Genomic DNA, 6,444 nt, shown 5'->3' on the forward strand with positions numbered 1-6,444 from the left:
TTTGAATTCAAGCACTCTTTCATCTTCCCTTACACTCTTATAAGTTTACTTTTTTTTGTTTTAGTGTACACTTTTTTGTGTTACTAACTTCACAGACCCATTTATTTATGTTTCACTTTCACACACTTATTTGTGTTTTTAGCACCCCTTTGTTTTATTTTACAACACATTTTTTTGTGTTATGTATCACTCACGGCACCCCCATTGTCTTTTCAACATCAACTGTGCTTTCATTCAAAAAAATACACCTTTTTGTGCTATGATACATCCCTCTTTCTAGCTCACTACTGTACATTTTTGTGTATCACATTTAAACCAACTATATACAAATTCTGTTTACATGACTCTTAACCCATATATATCTTTTTTGATTTTTTACAGATGGAGACATCCAGTATGGTTTTCCGTAAAGGGAGACCAGCGAGGCCCAGAGAGAGAGGCACGGGCTGAGTTAGGTAAGTAGAGATACCAGAACCAACGCCCAAAGGGCATCGGACTGGGTTGTGCACTGTCCATCCCACCCATGGTCACCAAGCAGGCTCCACTTTCATACTGGCTCACACCAGAGTGTCCCATCACCCAGTATAGGGCTCTAACAGTCAGGGCTCTAATGTCCCGGGCTCTATTACCCAGGGCCTAAGTGGTTAAGGTCAGGGTTGGTTTTTGGGAGGAGATTTTAAACTATATACAAGTACACAAGCCTTTTATCGCGACGTTTCGACAGCTTTCTGTGTCTTCTTCAGGCATGACTTGTGTAAAATAAATGTTTTTCTCTCTGAGCTCAATTTAATTTTTTAATTTTATTTCTAAACACCATGTATGTGGTGGAGCAAAAAATCAACTGTCATCCTCTTCTCACTCGGGAGCTGTGTGTGCAGCTTCTTATACCCCGAGCAGGGCCTAGGCTCCTCCCCTCTGTTTATTTTTGAATTTTTAAATTTTTCTAATTTTTCAGAGCCTTTTCTTTGAATATATCAAGCACTTTTAAGTGCATTTTTTGAATTCAAGCACTCTTTCATCTTCCCTTACACTCTTATAAGTTTACTTTTTTTTGTTTTAGTGTACACTTTTTTGTGTTACTAACTTCACAGACCCATTTATTTATGTTTCACTTTCACACACTTATTTGTGTTTTTAGCACCCCTTTGTTTTATTTTACAACACATTTTTTTGTGTTATGTATCACTCACGGCACCCCCATTGTCTTTTCAACATCAACTGTGCTTTCATTCAAAAAAATACACCTTTTTGTGCTATGATACATCCCCTCTTTCTAGCTCACTACTGTACATTTTTGTGTATCACATTTAAACCAACTATATACAAAATTCTGTTTACATGACTCTTAACCCATATATATCTTTTTTGATTTTTTACAGATGGAGACATCCAGTATGGTTTTCCGTAAAGGGAGACCAGCGAGGCCCAGAGAGAGAGGCACGGGCTGAGTTAGGTAAGTAGAGATACCAGAACCAACGCCCAAAGGGCATCGGACTGGTTGTGCACTGTCCATCCCACCCATGGTCACCAAGCAGGCTCCACTTTCATACTGGCTCACACCAGAGTGTCCCATCACCCAGTATAGGGCTCTAACAGTCAGGGCTCTAATGTCCCGGGCTCTATTACCCAGGGCCTAAGTGGTTAAGGTCAGGGTTGGTTTTTGGGAGGAGATTTTAAACTATATACAAGTACACAAGCCTTTTATCGCGACGTTTCGACAGCTTTCTGTGTCTTCTTCAGGCATGACTTGTGTAAAATAAATGTTTTTCTCTCTGAGCTCAATTTAATTTTTTAATTTTATTTCTAAACACCATGTATGTGGTGGAGCAAAAAATCAACTGTCATCCTCTTCTCACTCGGGAGCTGTGTGTGCAGCTTCTTATACCCCGAGCAGGGGCCTAGGCTCCTCCCCTCTGTTTATTTTTGAATTTTTAAATTTTTCTAATTTTTCAGAGCCTTTTCTTTGAATATATCAAGCACTTTTAAGTGCATTTTTTGAATTCAAGCACTCTTTCATCTTCCCTTACACTCTTATAAGTTTACTTTTTTTTGTTTTAGTGTACACTTTTTTGTGTTACTAACTTCACAGACCCATTTATTTATGTTTCACTTTCACACACTTATTTGTGTTTTTAGCACCCCTTTGTTTTATTTTACAACACATTTTTTTTGTGTTATGTATCACTCACGGCACCCCCATTGTCTTTTCAACATCAACTGTGCTTTCATTCAAAAAAATACACCTTTTTGTGCTATGATACATCCCTCTTTCTAGCTCACTACTGTACATTTTTGTGTATCACATTTAAACCAACTATATACAAATTCTGTTTACATGACTCTTAACCCATATATATCTTTTTTGATTTTTTACAGATGGAGACATCCAGTATGGTTTTCCGTAAAGGGAGACCAGCGAGGCCCAGAGAGAGAGGCACGGGCTGAGTTAGGTAAGTAGAGATACCAGAACCAACGCCCAAGGGCATCGGACTGGGTTGTGCACTGTCCATCCCACCCATGGTCACCAAGCAGGCTCCACTTTCATACTGGCTCACACCAGAGTGTCCCATCACCCAGTATAGGGCTCTAACAGTCAGGGCTCTAATGTCCCGGGCTCTATTACCCAGGGCCTAAGTGGTAAGGTCAGGGTTGGTTTTTGGGAGGAGATTTTAAACTATATACAAGTACACAAGCCTTTTATCGCGACGTTTCGACAGCTTTCTGTGTCTTCTTCAGGCATGACTTGTGTAAAATAAATGTTTTTCTCTCTGAGCTCAATTTAATTTTTTATTTTATTTCTAAACACCATGTATGTGGTGGAGCAAAAAATCAACTGTCATCCTCTTCTCACTCGGGAGCTGTGTGTGCAGCTTCTTATACCCCGAGCAGGGCCTAGGCTCCTCCCCTCTGTTTATTTTTGAATTTTTAAATTTTTCTAATTTTTCAGAGCCTTTTCTTTGAATATATCAAGCACTTTTAAGTGCATTTTTTGAATTCAAGCACTCTTTCATCTTCCCTTCACACTCTTATAAGTTTACTTTTTTTTGTTTTAGTGTACACTTTTTTGTGTTACTAACTTCACAGACCCATTTATTTATGTTTCACTTTCACACACTTATTTGTGTTTTTAGCACCCCTTTGTTTTATTTTACAACACATTTTTTTGTGTTATGTATCACTCACGGCACCCCCATTGTCTTTTCAACATCAACTGTGCTTTCATTCAAAAAAATACACCTTTTTGTGCTATGATACATCCCTCTTTCTAGCTCACTACTGTACATTTTTGTGTATCACATTTAAACCAACTATATACAAATTCTGTTTACATGACTCTTAACCCATATATATCTTTTTTGATTTTTTACAGATGGAGACATCCAGTATGGTTTTCCGTAAAGGGAGACCAGCGAGGCCCAGAGAGAGAGGCACGGGCTGAGTTAGGTAAGTAGAGATACCAGAACCAACGCCCAAAGGGCATCGGACTGGGTTGTGCACTGTCCATCCCACCCATGGTCACCAAGCAGGCTCCACTTTCATACTGGCTCACACCAGAGTGTCCCATCACCCAGTATAGGGCTCTAACATCAGGGCTCTAATGTCCCGGGCTCTATTACCCAGGGCCTAAGTGGTTAAGGTCAGGGTTGGTTTTTGGGAGGAGATTTTAAACTATATACAAGTACACAAGCCTTTTATCGCGACGTTTCGACAGCTTTCTGTGTCTTCTTCAGGCATGACTTGTGTAAAATAAATGTTTTTCTCTCTGAGCTCAATTTAATTTTTTAATTTTATTTCTAAACACCATGTATGGTGGTGGAGCAAAAAAATCAACTGTCATCCTCTTCTCACTCGGGAGCTGTGTGTGCAGCTTCTTATACCCCCGAGCAGGGCCTAGGCTCCTCCCCTCTGTTTATTTTTGAATTTTAAATTTTTCTAATTTTTCAGAGCCTTTTCTTTGAATATATCAAGCACTTTTAAGTGCATTTTTTGAATTCAAGCACTCTTTCATCTTCCCTTACACTCTTATAAGTTTACTTTTTTTTGTTTTAGTGTACACTTTTTTGTGTTACTAACTTCACAGACCCATTTATTTATGTTTCACTTTCACACACTTATTTGTGTTTTTAGCACCCCTTTGTTTTATTTTACAACACATTTTTTTGTGTTATGTATCACTCACGGCACCCCCATTGTCTTTTCAACATCAACTGTGCTTTCATTCAAAAAAATACACTTTTTGTGCTATGATACATCCTCTTTCTAGCTCACTACTGTACATTTTTGTGTATCACATTTAAACCAACTATATACAAATTCTGTTTACATGACTCTTAACCCATATATATCTTTTTTGATTTTTTACAGATGGAGACATCCAGTATGGTTTTTCCGTAAAGGGAGACCAGCGAGGCCCAGAGAGAGAGGCACGGGCTGAGTTAGGTAAGTAGAGATACCAGAACCAACGCCCAAAGGGCATCGGACTGGGTTGTGCACTGTCCATCCCACCCATGGTCACCAAGCAGGCTCCACTTTCATACTGGCTCACACCAGAGTGTCCCATCACCCAGTATAGGGCTCTAACAGTCAGGGCTCTAATGTCCCGGGCTCTATTACCCAGGGCCTAAGTGGTTAAGGTCAGGGTTGGTTTTTGGGAGGAGATTTTAAACTATATACAAGTACACAAGCCTTTTATCGCGACGTTTCGACAGCTTTCTGTGTCTTCTTCAGGCATGACTTGTGTAAAATAAATGTTTTTCTCTCTGAGCTCAATTTAATTTTTTAATTTTATTTCTAAACACCATGTATGTGGTGGAGCAAAAAATCAACTGTCATCCTCTTCTCACTCGCGAGCTGTGTGTGCAGCTTCTTATACCCCGAGCAGGGCCTAGGCTCCTCCCCTCTGTTTATTTTTGAATTTTTAAATTTTTCTAATTTTTCAGAGCCTTTTCTTTGAATATATCAAGCACTTTTAAGTGCATTTTTTGAATTCAAGCACTCTTTCATCTTCCCTTACACTCTTATAAGTTTACTTTTTTTTGTTTTAGTGTACACTTTTTTGTGTTACTAACTTCACAGACCATTATTTATGTTTCACTTTCACACACTTATTTGTGTTTTTAGCACCCCTTTGTTTTATTTTAACAACACATTTTTTTGTGTTATGTATCACTCACGGCACCCCCATTGTCTTTTCAACATCAACTGTGCTTTCATTCAAAAAAATACACCTTTTTGTGCTATGATACATCCCTCTTTCTAGCTCACTACTGTACATTTTTGTGTATCACATTTAAACCAACTATATACAAATTCTGTTTACATGACTCTTAACCCATATATATCTTTTTTGATTTTTTACAGATGGAGACATCCAGTATGGTTTTCCGTAAAGGGAGACCAGCGAGGCCCAGAGAGAGAGGCACGGGCTGAGTTAGGTAAGTAGAGATACCAGAACCAACGCCCAAAGGGCATCGGACTGGGTTGTGCACTGTCCATCCCACCCATGGTCACCAAGCAGGCTCCACTTTCATACTGGCTCACACCAGAGTGTCCCATCACCCAGTATAGGGCTCTAACAGTCAGGGCTCTAATGTCCCGGGCTCTATTACCCAGGGCCTAAGTGGTTAAGGTCAGGGTTGGTTTTTGGGAGGAGATTTTAAACTATATACAAGTACACAAGCCTTTTATCGCGACGTTTCGACAGCTTTCTGTGTCTTCTTCAGGCATGACTTGTGTAAAATAAATGTTTTTCTCTCTGAGCTCAATTTAATTTTTTAATTTTATTTCTAAACACCATGTATGTGGTGGAGCAAAAAATCAACTGTCATCCTCTTCTCACTCGGGAGCTGTGTGTGCAGCTTCTTATACCCCGAGCAGGGCCTAGGCTCCTCCCCTCTGTTTATTTTTGAATTTTTAAATTTTTCTAATTTTTCAGAGCTTTTCTTTGAATATATCAAGCACTTTTAAGTGCATTTTTTGAATTCAAGCACTCTTTCATCTTCCCTTACACTCTTATAAGTTTACTTTTTTTTTGTTTTAGTGTACACTTTTTTGTGTTACTAACTTCACAGACCCATTTATTTATGTTTCACTTTCACACACTTATTTGTGTTTTTAGCACCCCTTTGTTTTATTTTACAACACATTTTTTTGTGTTATGTATCACTCACGGCACCCCCATTGTCTTTTCAACATCAACTGTGCTTTCATTCAAAAAAATACACCTTTTTGTGCTATGATACATCCCTCTTTCTAGCTCACTACTGTAACTTTTTTGTGTATCACATTTAAACCAACTATATACCAAATTCTGTTTACATGACTCTTAACCCATATATATCTTTTTTGATTTTTTACAGATGGAGACATCCAGTATGGTTTTCCGTAAAGGGAGACCAGCGAGGCCCAGAGAGAGAGGCACGGGCTGAGTTAGGTAAGTAGAGA

The sequence above is a fragment of the Carassius gibelio genome, chromosome B11 (genome assembly GCF_023724105.1).
Source record: "Carassius gibelio isolate Cgi1373 ecotype wild population from Czech Republic chromosome B11, carGib1.2-hapl.c, whole genome shotgun sequence".
NCBI classification, from domain to species: domain Eukaryota; kingdom Metazoa; phylum Chordata; class Actinopteri; order Cypriniformes; family Cyprinidae; genus Carassius; species Carassius gibelio.